General features: G+C 46.9%; 1 long non-coding RNA gene across 1 annotated transcript; it reads left to right on the forward strand.

Annotated features, from left to right (window-relative positions):
* Window positions 1–15,427: 15,427 nt before the first annotated feature.
* LOC129856994 (uncharacterized) lies at window positions 15,428–16,593 on the forward strand. The gene is made up of 3 exons (XR_008759847.1): window positions 15,428–16,176; window positions 16,264–16,440; window positions 16,531–16,593. It is a non-coding gene; the product is annotated as an uncharacterized LOC129856994 (long non-coding RNA).
* Window positions 16,594–17,716: the final 1,123 nt, after the last annotated feature.

Genomic DNA, 17,716 nt, shown 5'->3' on the forward strand with positions numbered 1-17,716 from the left:
TACTCTCCCCCTGACAAGAAACTGGTTGCAGGTTTTGAAAATCCCCAGGTTTTTTAACTTTGACCTTAGTATTCTTTGTTATATTTATTATTTTTGGTTAGGTCAGGGTGTGACAAGGGTGATATATGTTTTTTGTCCTGTCTAGGGTTTTTGTATGTTTATGGGGTTGTAACAAGTCTAGGTGTTTTGTATGTGTATTGTTGCCTAGATTGGTTCTCAATTAGAGGCAGCTGTTTATCGTTGTCTCTAATTGGGAACCATATTTAGGCAGCCATATTCCTTGAGTATTTCGTGGGTGATTGTCTATGTTTATGTCACGTTCTAACCTTAGTTCTTTTGTTATTTCATTGTTTTAGTATGGTCAGGGCGTGAGTTGGGTGGGTTATCTATGTTCGTTTTTCTATGTTGGTTTTTTCGTTTGGCCTGGTATGATTCTCAATCAGAGGCAGGTGTCGTTAGTTGTCTCTGATTGAGAATCATACTTAGGCAGCCTTTTTCCACCTGTGTTTCGTGGGTGTTTATTTTCTGTCTTTGTGTAATTCACCAGACAGGACTGTTTCGTTTCGTGTCATTCTCGTTTATCGTTAGTTTTGTTGTTTTGTTCGAGTATTCGTTTTCATTAAAAGGCATAATGAATACTTACCACGCTGCATCTTGGTCCTCCTCTCTTTCTCCCAACGACGAGCGTTACAGAAACACCCACCACCAAAGGACCAAGCAGCGTGGAAACGGGCAGCAGCAGCAGCAGCGGCCTAAATCGCAGGACTCCTGGACCTGGGTGGAGATTCTGGATGGCAAGGGACCCTGGGCACAGGCTGGAGAATATCGCCGCCCTCGTGAAGAGCTGGAGGCAGCTAAAGCCGAGAGGCGGTGGTATGAGGAGGCAGCACGGCAGCGCAGCTGGAAGCCTGAGAGGCAGCACCAAATATTTCTTGGGGGGGGGGCACACGGGGATGGTGGCGAAGTCAGGTAGGAGACCTGCGCCAACTCCCCGTGCTTACCGTGGGGAGAGAGGGACCGGGCAGGAACCGTGTTATGCCATGAGGCGCACAGTGTCCCCGGTGCGCAGGCAGAGCCCGGTGCGGTACATAGCAGCGCCTCGTATCGGCCGGGCTAGAGTGGGCATCGAGCCAGGTGCCATGAAGCCGGCTAAGCGCATCTGATCTCCAGTGCGTCTCCTCGGGCCGGGGTACATGGCACCAGCCCTACGCATGGTGTCCCCGGTTCGCCAGCACAGCCCAGTGCGGGCTATTCCACCTCGCCGCACTGGCCTGGCTACAGGGAGCATTCAGCCAGGTAGGGTTGGGCAGGCTCGGTGCTCGAGACCTCCAGTGAGCCTCCACGGTCCGGTCTATCCGGTGCCTCCTCCACGTACCAGGCCTCCAGTTCCTCCTCCCCGCACTTGCCCTGAGGTGCGTGTTCCCAGCCCGGTACCACCAGTTCCCGGCACCACGCACCAGGCTTACAGTGCGCCTCGTCTGTCCTGAGCCGCCCGTCTGTCCTGAGCCGCCTGAGCCGCCCGTTTGTCCTGAGCCGCCTGAGCTGCCCGTCTGTCCTGAGCCGCCTGAGCCGCCCGTCTCTCCTGAGCCGCCTGAGCCACCCGTCTGTCCTGAGCCGCCTGAGCCGCCCTTCAGTCAGGAGCCGCCTGAGCCGCCCTTCAGTCCAGAGGCGCCTGAGCCGCCCTTCAGTCCAGAGGCGCCTGAGCCGCCCTTCAGTCCAGAGGCGCCTGAGCCGCCCCTCAGTCCGGAGCTGCCCTTCAGTCCGGAGCTGCCCCTCAGTCCGGAGCTGCCCTTCAGTCCGGAGCTGCCCCTCAGTCTGGAGCTGCCCTTCAGTACAGATCTGCCCCTCAGTCCGGAGCTGCCACTCAGTCCGGAGCTGCCCCTCAGTCCAGAGGCGCTCCTCAGTCCAGTGGGGTCCTTTATTGGGGTTCCCAGTCCAAGGTCGGCGGCGAGGGTCGCCGCTCTAAAGAGGCCACTGAAGCGGGCAATGACTATGGTGGAGTGGGGTCCACGTCCCGCGCCAGAGCCGCCACCGCGGACAGATGCCCACCCAGACCCTCCCCTATAGGTTAAGGTTTTGCGGCCGGAGTCCGCACCTTGGGGGGCGGGGGGGTGGTACTGTCACGTTCTGACCTTAGTTCTTTTGTTATTTCTTTGTTTTAGTATGGTCAGGGCGTGAGTTGGGTGGGTTATCTATGTTCGTTTTCTATGTTGTTTTTTTTGTTTGGCCTGGTATGATTCTCAATCAGAGGCAGGTGTCGTTAGTTGTCTCTGATTGAGAATCATACTTAAGTAGCCTTTTTCCACCTGTGTTTCGTGGGTGTTTATTTTCTGTCTTTGTGTAATTCACCAGACAGGACTGTTTCGTTTCGTGTCATTCTCGTTTATTGTTAGTTTGTTGTTTTGTTTGAGTATTCGTTTCCATTAAAAGGCATTATGAATACTCACCACGCTGCATCTTGGTCCTCCTCTCTTTCTCCCAACGACGAGCGTTACAGTTTAGTTGCCTGTGTCAGCACAATTATTATATAGTTTCACGTTCGTTTTATTGTTTTTGTATAGTTTGTTCAGTGTTCTTTCTTCATTAAAGAAGATGTATTCAAATCGCGCTGCGCTGTGGTCTCATCGCTATAACGAACGTGACAGAATCACCCACCAACCAAGGACCAAGCAACTTGGTATCGGGCAGCAGCGAGTTCTGGACTCCTGGACATGGGAGGATATTTTGGACGGAAAAGGACCCTGGGCACAGGCTGGGGAATATCGCCGCCCCAAGGCAGAGCTGGAGGCAGCGAAAGCTGAGCGGCGGCGATATGAGGAGGCAGCACGGCAGCGCAACAGGCACGAGAGGCAGCCCCCATTTTTTGGGGGGGCGGGTCACACGGGGAGTGTGGCAGAGTCAGGTTGGAGACCTGAGCCCACTCCTCGTGCTTATTGTAAGCAGCTCGTTACTGGTCAGGCGCCGTGTTATGCGGTTAAGAGCACGGTGTCGCCAGTACGCGCCCATAGCCCGGTGCGCTATAGGACAGCCCCCGAAAGTGTCATGCGAGTGTGGGCATCCAGCCAGGGCGTATTGTGCCGGCTCAGCGTGTCTGGTCTCCGGTATGCCGTTTCGGTCCAGGGTATCCTGCGCCTGCTCTGCGTGCTGTGTCTCCGGGGCGCTGGGAGGGTGCAGTGCGTCCTATGCCTGCGCTCCGCTCGTGCCGGGCGAATGTGGGAATTGAGCCTAAGGGAGAGGTGCGCGTAGTATGCACCAGATCTCCAGTGCTCACCCACAGCCCGGTTCAACCTGTGCCTGCACTCTGGAGGGTCCGGGCTAGAGTTGTCATCCAGCCTGGGGGAGTGGTGCCAAGGCTGCGCACCAGAGTTTCGGTGCTCCCCCACAGCCCGGTCCTTCCGGTGCCTCCTCCAAGCACCAGGCCTCCTGTAGGTCTCCCCAGCCTGGTGGGTCCTGTGGCAGCCCCACGCACCAGGCTGTCTCTCCGTCTCCTCCCTCCAGGTTCTCTCTCCAGGCCAGAGCCGCCCGTCTGTCCTGAGCCGCCAGAGCCGCCGTCTGTCCTGAGCCGCCTGAGCCGCCCATCTGTCCTGAGCCGCCTGAGCCGCCCGTCTGTCCTGAGCCGCCTGAGCCGCCCGTCAGTCAGGAGCCGCCTGAGCCACCCATCAGTCACGAGCCGCCTAAGCCGCACGTTAGTCAGGAGCCGCCTGAGCCGCCCGTCAGTCAGGAGCCGCCTGAGCCGCCCGTCAGTCAGGAGCCACCAGAGCCGACGGTCAGTCAGGAGCCGCCAGAGCCGCCCGTCAGTCAGGAGCCGCCTGAGCCGCCCGTCAGTCAGGAGCTGCCTGAGCCGCTCGTCAGTCCGGATCTGCCAGAGTCTCCCTCCAGTCTGGATCTGCCAGAGTCTCCCTCCAGTCCGGATCTGCCAGAGTCTCCCTCCAGTCCAGAGGCGCCAGAGTCTCCCTCCAGTCCAGAGGCGCCACTCACTCCAGACTCAACCATCAGTCCAGTGGCGTCCTCTAGTCCGGGGTCGGTGGTGAGGGTTCCCGCTCCAGAGACATTACGTAAGTGGGCCAAGTCAGAAGTGGAGCGGGGGGTCCACGTCCCTCACCAGAACCGCCACCGCGGAGTTATGCCCACCCAGACCCTCCCATATAGGCTTAGGTGTGCGGCCGGGAGTCCGCACCTTTGGGGGGGGGGGGTACTGTCACGCCCTGACCTTAGTATTCTTTGTTTTCTTTAATATTTTTGGTTAGGTCAGGGTGTGACAAGGGTGATAAATGTTTTTTTGTCATGTCTAGGGTTTTTGTATGTTTATGGGGTTATCCTTTTGTCAATAGGGGGGGGCGCTATTTTCACTTTGTAAAAAATCGTTCCCAAATTAAACTGCCTCATACTCAATTCTTGCTCGTACAATATGCATATTATTATTACTATTGGATAGAAAACCCTCTCTAGTTTCTAAAACCGTTTAAACCTGAATTATATCTGTGAGTAAAACAGAACTCATTTTGCAGCAAACTTCCTGTCAGGAAGTGAGAAATCTGAAATCGAGGGCTCTGTTCCAGGGTCAGTTTATTAATTTGCATGGAATCTATGGGGCTACATGCACTGCATACGCCTTCCCCTAGATGTCAGTAGGCAGTGAGAATTGGAATGGGGTGTATATCTCTATCTGAGGCCGAATAAGACCGGTTGGAATGATGCGATAACTCTTTTCTTTCTTCACCGTGACGCGAAAGGGTCACCTGGATTGCGTTCTGAAAACCTTTCGTTATCGACGTTAGATATCTCCGGCTCTGATTTTATTTGATATATGTGTTAAAAACATCATAAACTAGTTATATTAAACCGACTTATAGCAGTTTATATCAGTTGATTGCGATTTTCGGTATTTTGTTTGTAATGCGTTATTGTGAGTTGGAGTTCCGTGCCGCATGGCCAGCTTTGTTAGCTAATTCCACAGATGAAGACGACATTCTACAACCAAACAACGATTATTCTGGACAAAGGACAACTTGTACAAGATTCTGATGGAAGCTCATCAAATAGTAGGAACCATTTATGATATTATTTCGTATTTCTGTCGAAAAATGTTTAGACTATATTCCGCCCAGATTTCGGGCGCTGTTTCGCTATAACGTAAGCTGTATGTCGTAATAAGGTTATTTTTAAAAATCTAACACAGCGGTTGCATTAAGAACTAGTGTATCTTTAATTTGCTGTCCAACCTGTATTTGTTAGTAAAGTATATGATTAGTTATTTGATTAGATGATGTGAGTGTCAGAAATATATCCAGATTATTTTGTGCTGTTTGGCTAGTATTCACATTGTTCAACCACGAATTGTACCGCTAAATATGCACATTTTCGAACAAACCATATATGTATTGTGTAATATGATGTTATAGGACTGTCATCTGATGAAGTTTGAGAAGGTTAGTGAAAAAATTAATATATTTTGCTGGTTTATTCGCTATCGCTAACGTGCATGAATCAATGCTGTTGTGTGGTTGGCTATTGTAGTAAGCTAATATAATGCTATATTGTGTTTTCGCTGTAAAACACTTAAAAAATCTGAAATATTGGCTGGATTCACAAGATGTTTGTCTTTCATTTGCTGTACACTGTGTATTTTTCATAAATGTTTTATGATGAGTATTTAGGTATTTCACGTTGGTTTCTGTAGTTATTCTAGCTGCTTTGGTGAGACTTCTGATGGTGGCTGCAATGTAAAACTATGATTTATACCTGAAATATGCACATTTTTCGAACAAAACATATGCTATACAATAAATATGTTATCAGACTGTCATCTGATGAGGTTGTTTCTTGGTTAGTGACTATTTATATCTTTATTTGGTCGAATTTGTGATAGCTACCTATGCAGTAAAAAAAATTTGGAAATATGCGGTTGGGTCTTTTGCTATCGTGGTTAGCTAATAGAAATACATATTGTGTTTTCCCTGTAAAACATTAAAAAAATCGGAAATGATGGCTGGATTCACAAGATGTGTATCTTTCATCTGGTGTCTTGGACTTGTGATTTCATGATATTTAGATGCTAGTATTTACTTGTGGCGCTATGCTAGGCTATGCTAGTCAGCTTTTTTACTGATGAGGGTGCTCCCGGATCCGGGATGAGTACCAAGTAGAAGTTAAAGAAGATGTATTCAAATCACGCTGCGCTTTGGTCTCATTGCTATAACGAACGTGACACATGGTATACGGTCTGATATACCACGGATGTCAGCCAATCAGCATTCAGGGCTCGAACCACCCAGTTTATAATGTAGATTATATATTATTTTTGTGTGCCTTGACTTGTTATATTTCATCACTGAAAATGTCTGTTCACATACATAGGTTGACCCAAACAGTACAAACATCTCCTAATCTTTGGAAAATGTTGTTCATCGAGAGATGCATAGAACCTTGTCAGTGACATTGTTTTCAATAGTTCTCCAATCACTGCATCAGACTGAAGATCTATAAGCTCAAGTTGCAGGTCAGTGGGAGCATTATCCACAAGGTGAAAGGAGAGGAAACCAACAGCATGTCATTTTCCAACACTTGGAAATCCTCAAAACGATGAGAAGACTCACCGTTCAAAGCACGCAGCAGCGATATATACCTCTCCCGCTGGTCACCTGATAGGGAACAGACTAGTAGTGTTGGTAGGTGGGTGAGATTGTTGGCTTTGACAGGGTTGTACATCTGCAAAAAGGCCCTTCCCTTGTAGTTTGGAAATCAGTTCATTCATGAGGGCCATGAAGTCCACGGTGAAGGCAAAATCAGCCAACCATTCTTTATCTTGCAGTTGAGGGAAATACACATATTTTCCTTTCATTTGCAAACACTCAGCAATCTCCGACTTCAGGTCCCACACCCTTTAAAGCACCTTCCCCAAACTCAGCCATCTCACGTTTGTGTGGTAGGGGAGATCTGCATGACCTGACTCTGTCTCTTACAACAGTGAGACAAACTGCCTGTGGTTTAAAGATTTTGCTCTTTACCACTTTAGTGACTGTATCCACAACATGGCTCATTTTCAGAACACATTTACAGAGCACCTCCTGATGAATAATGCAATGCAGGAAAATCCATTTCTGATCTGGTTTCAACTCAGCTACTTCATATTGTATCCTAAAGTTTTTTCCCGTCAAGTTTGGGCACCCATCAGTGGTCACATTGGATAACTCAGTCCCAGCTTTGCCACACACTTATTAACCTCCTCCAATAAATATTTCCCTGTGGTTGTGCTCTTCATTGACTGCACTGAAGCAAACTCCTCTGTAATTTCAATGTCTGGGGTTATGCCTCGTAAGAATATCAACAACTGCGCCGTGTCACGTGCATCTCTCATCCAGGGCCAAGGAGAAATAGGTGAAATCCTTTTCCTTGTCTTTTAACCTCTACCGCTTCTCTCCCGGATCCGGGATCCTCCTCATCTGACTAGCATAGCCTAGCCTAACGGGACAGGGATATCATATAATATAATTTACATGAAATCACAAGTCCAATACAGCAAATGAAAGATAAACATCTTGTGAATCCAGCCATCATTTCCGATTTTTAAAATGTTTTACAGCGAAAACACAATATGTATTTCTATTAGCTAACCACAATAGCCAAACACACAACCGCATATTTTCACCATGTTTCCACCGCATAGGTAGCTTTCACAAAACCGACAAAATAGAGATAAAATTAGTCACTAACCAAGAAACAACTTCATCAGATGACAGTCTTATAACATGTTATGCAATACATTTATGTTTTGTTCGAAAATGTGCATATTTGAGGTATAAATCATAGTTTACATTGCAGCCACCATCAAAAATAGCACCAAAGCAGACAGAATAATTACAGAGAGCAACGTGAAATACACAAATACTCATCATAAAACATTTATGAAAAAAACATGGTGTACAGTAAATGAAAGATAAACATCTTGTGAATCCAGCCAATATTTCCGATTTTTTAAGTGTTTTACAGCGAAAACACAATATAGAATTATATTAGCTTATCACAATAGCCAAACACACAAACGCATTTATTCACCGCAAAGGTAGCTTTCGCAAAAACCAGCAAAAGATATAAAATTAATCACTAACCTTGAACAAATTCATCAGATGACAGTCTTATAACATCATGTTATACAATACAATTATGTTTTGTTCGAAAATGTGCATATTTATAGCTACAAATCCTGGTTATACATTGTGAATACGTAGCATCGATTCACCAGAATCTCCGGAGATATTTTGGACACTCACCTAATCTGACCAAAGAACTCATCATAAACTTTACATAAAAATACTTGTTGTATGGCAAATGAAAGATACACTGGTTCTTAATGCAACTGCTGTGTTAGATTTTTAAAAATAACTTTACCATAACATACAGCTTGCGTTATTGTGAGACAGCGCTCACCAAAACGGCGGAGAATAGGAGTCAACATTTTACACAGAAATACGAAATAACATCATAAATGTTTTCTTACTTTTGCTGAGCTTCCATCAGAATGTTGTACAAGGAGTCCTTGGTCCAGAATAAATCGTTGTTTGATTTAGAATGTCCATTTCTTCTGACGAATTCGCGCCACAATGCTAGCCAAGGTTGATAACATTCCCATCCTCTCTTGATGCAAAGAACGGAAAACTCCAAAAGTCCCAATAAACGTTGAATAAACTGATAAAACTCGGTTGAAAAAACCTACTTTATGATGTTATTATCATATGTATCAAATAAAATCAGAGACGGAGATATTCGCCGTGTAAACCGAACGCTTTTCAGAAGACAATGTCGAGCTCCCCAGCGCGCCTTCGAAGACAAAAAAAATTCCGGACCTGTCACTCCAAAAGCTCTTGTTCGGCCTCAGATCAAGCTAGACACCCCATTCCACCTTCCACTGCCTGTTGACATCTAGTGGAAGGCGTATGAAGTGCATGCATATCGATAAATAAAAGCCAGTTGAATAGGCAGGCCCTGAAACAGAGCCTCGTTTTCAGATTTTTCACTTCCTGTTTGGAAGTTTGCTGCAAAATTAGTTCTGTTTTACTCACAGATATAATTCAAACAGTTTTAGAAACGTCTGAGTGTTTTCTATCCAATAGTAATAATAATATGCATATTGTATGATCTAGAAAAGAGTACGAGGCCGTTTCATTTGGGCACGATTTTTTCCAAAGTGAAAACAGCGCCCCCCTATTGACAAGTGTTCCATATTCTTTGCGATGTCCTCAACACGCCATGTCACTGTTCGTCTTGACAGGGAAATATTTTGAAACTGCTCTTTCTTGTCGGGGCAAAGTATTGCTGCAGAGTCAATTAAATATTCTTTAATGAATTCGCCCTCAGCGAATGGCTTGCTATGTTTAGCAACTTTGTGGGACAGTACATAGCTAGCTCTCACAATTCCATCGTTTGCTGAATGCAGTTTTGTGAAAAGTCCTTGCTGCTTTTGCAACTGAGAAAGCTGAGAAACTATTTTGATGCACTTGCCCTCTGCTCAGAAGACATATTCCTATATGTATCTGCATGCTTTGTCTGGAAGTGTCAAGACAAGTTGTAGTCTTTCAAGACAGCTGTGCTCTCTTTGCACACTAAGCACACAGCTTTCCCTGATACCTCAATAAAGAAATGTCTCCATGTCCACTCTTGCTGGAACATCCTACATTCATTGCCTACTTTCCTTTTCTTTGAAATCTTAGAAAAACTAATTTTTACACAATTTCTAGCTAGCTTCTATTTGTAACTGTGACATATGTGTCAGACTGTCATTCACTGTCTGTCCTCAAGCAGTTGCTATTTATACGTGCCTTCAAAATAAATGTCCCACAAGCGGAGGGAGTTAAATCATTACACAAAGGCGAATATTCATTGGGCTTTTAATTTGAATAAAAATCTGCTTTCATGCTACGTGTTATTGTGCACTTGTTATTACAGGTCTCATCCCATGTATTATTTAGAGGTTTACACCTCGCTCTTTTGTTTGGGTTACATCCCTGTGTTTTATTTATATATGTGTTTGTTTTGGGCTTCGTCCCCATTGTTTTTATGATGTACTTTATTTTGGGTGGAGAAATAAAAAAAACGATGACGTATTCCTGCGCTTGTCTCCTATCATTATACAGCGTGACAAAATAATCGACTACTTTAAATGGAGAGAGTGGGAAAGGCAGAGCTGGCGACCATTGTAGAGACAGTCCAGCATCATGAGGACTGTCTCTCCAGACTCGGCAGCGCCATGGACAGCGTGCCGGTAACCATCCTACGTTTGGAGGGGAATGTGCAGTCCCTCCCGTCTCCAGCACCGGTTCCAGCACCAGCCCCCACACCACCACTACCTGCCTCTGTCCCATCTGAGCCGGTCCACGGAATACCCCTGTCCCTCCCGGAGCGCTTGCAAGATGCAAGGGATTCCTTCTGCAATGAGACCTGTACCTCGCACGCTACGGCGAGGCTGTCTCCGGCAGAGACAGGTTTGCCATGTCATCTTGGCACTGACCGGACAGGCCCTGGACTGGGGTGCCGCGGTCTGGGAAACAGGCGGACCAGAGGTCGAGTCCTACAAGCGCTTCACCCTTCTCTTCCCCCCGGTGTTTGATCATCCTGTGGAGGGCCGAGAGGGAGGTGAGCGCGTACTCCAAGTACTCCGGGGATCTAGGACCGCCTCAGAGTTTGCCTTGGAGTTCCGCACGATCTCGGCCTCCACCGGATGGAACGAGTCGGCTCTGGTCACCGTGTTCCGCAGCAGACTGCGGGAGGAGGTACAGATGGAGTTAGCCTGCCGTGATGACAACCTGTCACTCAACCAGCTCATCAGCATGGCGATCTGGTTGGACAACCTTCTGCGGTCCCAACGAAGACCTGCGCGGAATCTGGAGCCCATGGCTACACCCGCTCTGTGGCTAGAGCCAATGGAGGTGGGCTCTGCACATTTGCCCGAGCCAGAGCGTAGGAGAAGGAGGATTCTGGGCCTCTGCTCCTATTGTGGAGAAAAGGGTCATTTCTCCCCGACCTGCCCTCTATCCACTAATAGGTGAGGAGGTGACAAGCCAGGGAATTACCCTGCTCCAACCCAGGTAGGATGCAAGGTCTCCCCTCCTTTTCTGTCAACTCAACCAGTGTGTTTTCCCATTAAATTCCCTGAACACCTTAGCCCCTCACTCCCATTAGCTTTGATTGATTCCGGAGCTGCTGGGAATCTTTTAGATAGTGCACTGGCCATTGCATTACGCATTCCTTTGAATCCCCTACAGTCACTCATTCCGGTTCAAGCACTGGATAATCGTCACGCCTGCCGCCTCATCGCCCCTGGGACTGTGCCATTGACCTGCTGTCTGATGCAGCCCTCCCAAGAGGACACGTCTATCCCCTCGCCTATGCAGAGACCGAGGCCATGGAGACCTACGTACAGGAGAGCCTCCAGCAGGGTTTTATCAGCCCATCTACGTCACCAGCCTCCTTAAGCATCTTTTTTGTTAAGAAGAAAGATGGGGGACTGCGCCACTGCATTGATTATCGAACACTGAATAAAGCCACCGTTAAGTTCACCTATCATTTACCCCTCATCCCAACCATCATCAAACAAATACATTGGGCCCAGTACTTCATGAAACTGGACTTGAGGAGCGCCTACAATCTGATGCATATTCGTGCAGGCGACGAATGGAAAATGGCCTTTTCCACGACCATGGGCCATTACGAGTATCTCGTAATGCCCTTTGGCCTGTCTAATGCTCCTTCAGTCTTCCAGACCTTTATTAACGAAGTGTTTCGGGACATGCTGGGAAGAGGGGCATTGGTTTATATAGACGACATTTTGGTCTATTCTGCTGACCGCGCCCAGCATAGTCAGGTTGTTAGTCAGGTTGTTAGTCAGGTCTGTGCTGGGAAGACTGTTGGAGCATGATCTATATGTTAAACAAGAGAAATTTTTGTTTTTCCAGCTGACCGTGTCCTTTTTGGGCTAACTCATATCCACGGAGGGAGTGGAGATGGAGGAGCAACGCGTCAGCACAGTCAGGTCATGGCCCATCCCCAACTCCGTGAAAGCAGTCCAGTGATTCATGGGGTTCGCCAACTATTTCCGGAGGTTCATCCGGAAATTGATCCATGGCACGAAGCCTCCAGTGATGATCCATGGCACGAAGCCTCCAGTGATGATCCATGGCAAGAAGCCTCCAGTGATGATCCATGGCAAGAAGCCCCCAGGGGTGAGACATGGCACGAAGCCTCCAGAAACGGCCTCCAGCCCGGAGCCTCCAGAGACGGCCTCCAGCCCGGAGCTGCCAGAGTCTCCTTCCTGTCCGGAGCTGCCAGAGTCTCCCTCCAGCCCGGAGCTGCCAGAGTCTCCTTCCTGTCCGGAGCTGCCAGAGTCTCCCTCCTGTCCGGAGCTGCCAGAGTCTCCCTCCTGTCCGGAGCTGCCAGAGTCTCCCTCCTGTCCGGAGCTGCCAGAGTCGCCCTCCTGTCCGGAGCTGCCAGAGTCGTCCTCCTGTCCGGAGCTGCCAGAGTCGCCCTCCTGCCCGGAGCGGCCAGAGTCGCCCTCCTGCCCGGAGCGGCCAGAGTCGCCCTCCTGTCCGGAGCTGCCAGAGTCGCCCTCCTGTTCGGGGCCCGCTGCAAGGGTCCCCAGTCAGGGGTCGGAGGCAAGGGTCCCCTAAGGTGGAGCGGGGTCCACGTCCTGCGCCAGAGCCGCCACCGTGGATAGATTCCCACCCAGACCCTCCCCTATATCTTTAGGTTTTGCAGCCGGAGTCCGCACCTTTGGGGGGGGGGGTGACTTTAGTTATATTTGTTATCTTTATTTTTTGGTTTAGGTCAGGGTGTGACAAGGGTGGTTTGTTTAGTTTTTGTTTTTGTCTAGGGGTTTTTGGCTTGTCTAGGGGTGTTGTCTATCTATTGGGATTTGGTATGGTCTAGGGGATTGTAGGTTTATGGTGGCTTGAATTGGTTCCAAATCAGAGACAGCTGTTTCTCGTTGTCTCTGATTGGGGAGCCTATTTAGGTTGCCATTTTCCTTGTTGGTTTTGTGGGTAGTTGTTTTCTGTCTCTGTGTCTGTACCAGACAGGACTGTTTTGTTTGTTCCGCTTTGTTATTTTTTGTTCTAGTGTTCAGTGTTATTAATAATCATGAACACGTACCACGCTGCACCTTGGTCCTCTCATTCTTCCTCAGACGAACATCGTTACAAACCAGCCATCCTCTAACCCTAACTTTCAGCTGTGGGTCCATTTTCATTAACAAACTGTATGCATCTGTATGTTTTATCCAACATACTCTCCTCAAGTTATTCTACAGGCTCATATGACTTACACTTGTTGACCACTCTAGCTGGTTGACCTTTGCCTCTTGGTCTTGACTATGACATTGATTGGACACTGTTTTACTGGGCTTACAACTATTTTCAAATGTTTTGCAGATGTTCCAGAAAACACCACAATAAAGGTGATCCCTCTAGATGACCACTCTAGATAACCCTTCTAGGGCGGCAGGTAGCCTAGCCGTTAAGATATTGGGCCAGTAACTGAAAGGTTGCTGGTTTGAATCTGTCGATGTGCCCTTGAGCAAGGTGCTTAACCCTAATTGTTCCTGTAAGTTGCTCTGGATCAGAGTGTCTGCTAAATGACTTAAATGTAGATGTACTGTATGGATCAACATCAGACCAGACATGGTGGATAAATTAAGATGTCTTACTCAGGCAGTTTACCATTGGAAAAAATTGTCAAGGTATCTGTCTTTGTAATTTGGCCCTCCCTCTCTTGAGTGATTATGCTTTCCAGTGATTATGCTTTCCAGCTTTAGACCGTGTGGTGGGGGAATAAGTGATTATGCTTTCCAGTGATTATGCTTTCCAGCTTTAGACCGTGTGGTGGGGGAATAAGTGATTATGCTTTCCAGTGATTATGCTTTCCAGCTTTAGACCGTGTGGTGGGGGAATAAGTGATTATGCTTTCCAGTGATTATGCTTTCCAGCTTTAGACCGTGTGGTGGGGGAATAAGTGATTATGCTTTCCAGTGATTATGCTTTCCAGCTTTAGACCGTGTGGTGGGGGAATAAGTGTGGTGGGGGCATAAGTAGACCTTGCTTTCTCTAACGTCTCTGGTCAGACCTCACTCTGTCCTGGAGTCCAGTCCTCCTGCTCAGTTTCAGTGGGCTCTGAATGGAACACTACTGTCCAATAAGGCAGGGTTTCTAACCTCGGTCCTGGCCCCCCTGGGTGCACATTTTGTTCTTTGCCATACCACTACACAGTTGATTCAAATAACCAACTCATCATCATGCTTTGATTATTTGAATTAGCATTCAACATAATTGAAAAGCCTTTGAGAAAGATACAGACATACATTTCCAACACATCTCTGAATGACTCTCACGCTAATGTCACACACACACTGCATATAGAAAAAAATGCCCCTATATGGCTGCCAGGGCTAAGTTACAAATTGCAAGACAAAACGTATCAAAACCATGAGCGAAGAACCACACACTATACATGACTGATGTCCAACCTTGACTTTAGTTCTGTTTTTAATTTTTCATTGCAGAGTGCATTAAAGGGATAGTTTTGATCAGCATGTTGGCATATATCTAGAACCAGTATGGCCAAACTGTCACACCCTGGCCTTAGTTAACTTTGTTTTCTTTATTATTTTAGTTAGGTCAGGGTGTGACATGGGGGATGTATGTGTTTTGTATTGTCTAGGGCACAGGTGTCAAACTCATTCCACGGAGGGCCGAGTGTCTGCGGGTTTTCGCTCCTCCCTTGTACTTGATTGATGAATTAACATCACTAATTAGTTAGGAACTCCCCACACCTGGTTGACTAGGTCTTTATTGAAAGGAAAAACCAAAAACCTGCAGACACTAGGCCCTCCGTGGAATGAGTTTGACACCCCTGGTCTAGGGTTTTTTGTATGTTTATGGGGCAGTGTTCAGTCTAGGTGTATGTATGTCTATGGTTGCCTAGATTGGTTCTCAATTAGAGACAGCTGTCTATCGTTGTCTCTGATTGGGAACCATATTTAGGCAGCCATATTCATTAGGTAGTTCGTGGGTGATTGTCTATGTGTAGTGTTTAGTGTCAGCACTATTTGTTATATAGCTTCACGGTCGTTTGTTGTTTTTGTATAGTTTGTCAAGTGTTCTTCGTCTTCGTTTATTAAATATGTATTCATTTCACGCTGCGCCTTGGTCCTCCTCTCTTCAACGTTACGACGAACGTGACACAAACATCTATAAATAGAATACCTTTTCATTTTGTTTGGTCTTCCAAACCACCTCCAGCAATCAAGGTAAACCGTTTTGGCCATGGGAAATCACTCTTAAGTTGGCCCCATGGAGCTAGGTGGCAGCCATATTTAAAACTGGTGCCCAGACATCTTTAGTTTGATGCCGTTGTGAATGAGCCTAGTCAGTATGACCTGGGGCCTGTTGCACAAAAGTAGAATTAAGACATCCGGGATAAATGACTCAGCTGAGCTCAATGAAGCCAAAACATGTGCGTCCAGGCTTAATTGGTTGCACAAAGACCAAGCCAGGATGAGCAGACACGGATTCATTAAGCCAGGTGAAACCAATCCTGGATAGGTGCGCGCTCACGGCTCACTCAAATAGACCCCGCCACAGATCACAGATTAACTGATTTACCATGGCAACTAGAGCCGCGTACTTTTCCCCGTCGGAAGCACAAATCCTCATGGAGGCATACGAGGAGGTAAAATATATAATTAAGAAGAAAGGCAACACCGCCACAGTGATAAAGCAAAGAGAAAAACCGTGGCAAAGTATTGCAGACCGCCTGAATGCGTAAGTAGTGCACAATTACACACTCACCGCTCCGCTGAAACATCACAATTACAATTCAAATATTTAATTCACATCTCCAAAAATGCAGTTGTACTGTAATTATGAAACGGTTAAATTTTTAATTGAAATGCACTGCAGATATGAGTGAAATTGTGTAAAGTAACTCCATCACACTGTATAAAGCTATGATACATTTTTTGATATTTTTACTGAAAACAAGACAAAAATACCAAGTAATTTTTTGCAGTGTGACTCCATTAAATGTGTGTGTGTGTGTGTGTGTGTGTGTGTGTGTGTAGATTAAACATGAACGGGCCAAAACGGACATGGCAGCAGGTCAAAATCAAATACAAGAACATTCTGCAGAATGGTATGGTCCCTGACTAATATTTAACAAAGCACAAGCATATATTGTACCCAGAAGGTGCCTGCTCACACATTGTCTGTACTGTTTTAGCAGTGAAAAAGAATACCCACAGACAAGGCACGGGTGGTGGGTCACCAAAGGCTGACCTTACCCCAGCAGAGGACATGGCCTTGGAGCTAAATAAAGGCAGGCCCGTCTTAGAGGGGATCCCTGGGGGGAAAGAGACGAGCATAGGTTCCTCCCAAGATGCCACCCGCTTCATTCAAGGTATGTCCTTCCATCTCTACATGGGATACAACCACATTCATATTGAATCAATTTGGACTGTCTGACTTTGGTTTACCTATTGCCTTGCAGTGTCTGGCAGCACTGTGTTCCTGTTAGAGCCACCAGCACAAGCACCAGACGATGCTGATCCAGTGAGTACTCCATCAAAGGCATACTGTAGGCCTGGCATGTCTTGTCTACTAGCTTCAATATGAATCCGATTAAATGTGATAGGGTGAAGGCCCCAGTGCAGCAGCAACAGCACATGATGGAGACGATGATGAGGAGGAGACCATCTCTCTGGATTCCAGAAGGCATGAGGTATCATGTTAAGACTGTGAAAGTACTATTTACTCTACAATGGTGAGGAGTCCTCATCAAAATCAAAAAATCTAATTTCTTTTACAGGACCCAGATGCTATACAGTGGGAAAACCAGCCTGGCAACATAGTGCGTATTAATAAAAGGACACCACATCCTGCCAAATTCCAGCTGCGCTAATTGTATTGTGTTCACAGAGCTCACAAGCTATCAGAAAGTTGTATGGCAACCACCTCCGGCGCCAAATAGAACTGGCAGACATAGACATTCAGTACAAGAAGAAAAAGATGGAAAATCTTGCACTGGAGTCCGAAATAAAAAAGAGGACAATTAGGAAACTGGACCTTGAAATAAAAAAACTTGAGAGGGAGGTGAGATATGCCTTCAATGTACACTGTATGCTAACTGTAACACAAATGTATTAATCATTATTTTTCTTTCCTCCCCCAGCTCCAAGAAGATGACACAGCTCAAAATAAAAATTAGGTATATTCTCGTAAAGTCAAGTGAGCCATGACATATGAGCTCTTATTGTGAGCACACAGGACGGTGGCATCTTTCTAAGTTTTTTATTTATTTTCCCAGCAATCAGTACAACCAAGTCATCGTTATAAGGCATCGCCCTCTTTTGCCCACCCCCCCAGCACCAGGTGTGGCCACTAGCCTATATGAAGGCCCAAAATTGTGTGTTCCTTTCTGCTCTGACAATGGCATGCCCATTCGTGCGAGATGTGGTGGATGAAGAAGCACTTGTGCTGAGGAGAGCCTTCAGGCGAGAAAGGGTCTTCAGGGACCGGTTGGACCCACTGGCCTTCCCTGATGACCATCTATATGAAAGATACAGATTTTCTGCAGATGGCATCAGGTATCTATGCAGACTACTGGGTCCCAGGATTAAGCACCGCACTGCACGGAGCCATGCACTGAGTGTGGAGCAAATGGTTTGTGTGGCCTT

The sequence above is a fragment of the Salvelinus fontinalis genome, chromosome 6 (genome assembly GCF_029448725.1).
Source record: "Salvelinus fontinalis isolate EN_2023a chromosome 6, ASM2944872v1, whole genome shotgun sequence".
Classification (NCBI taxonomy): Eukaryota; Metazoa; Chordata; class Actinopteri; order Salmoniformes; family Salmonidae; genus Salvelinus; species Salvelinus fontinalis.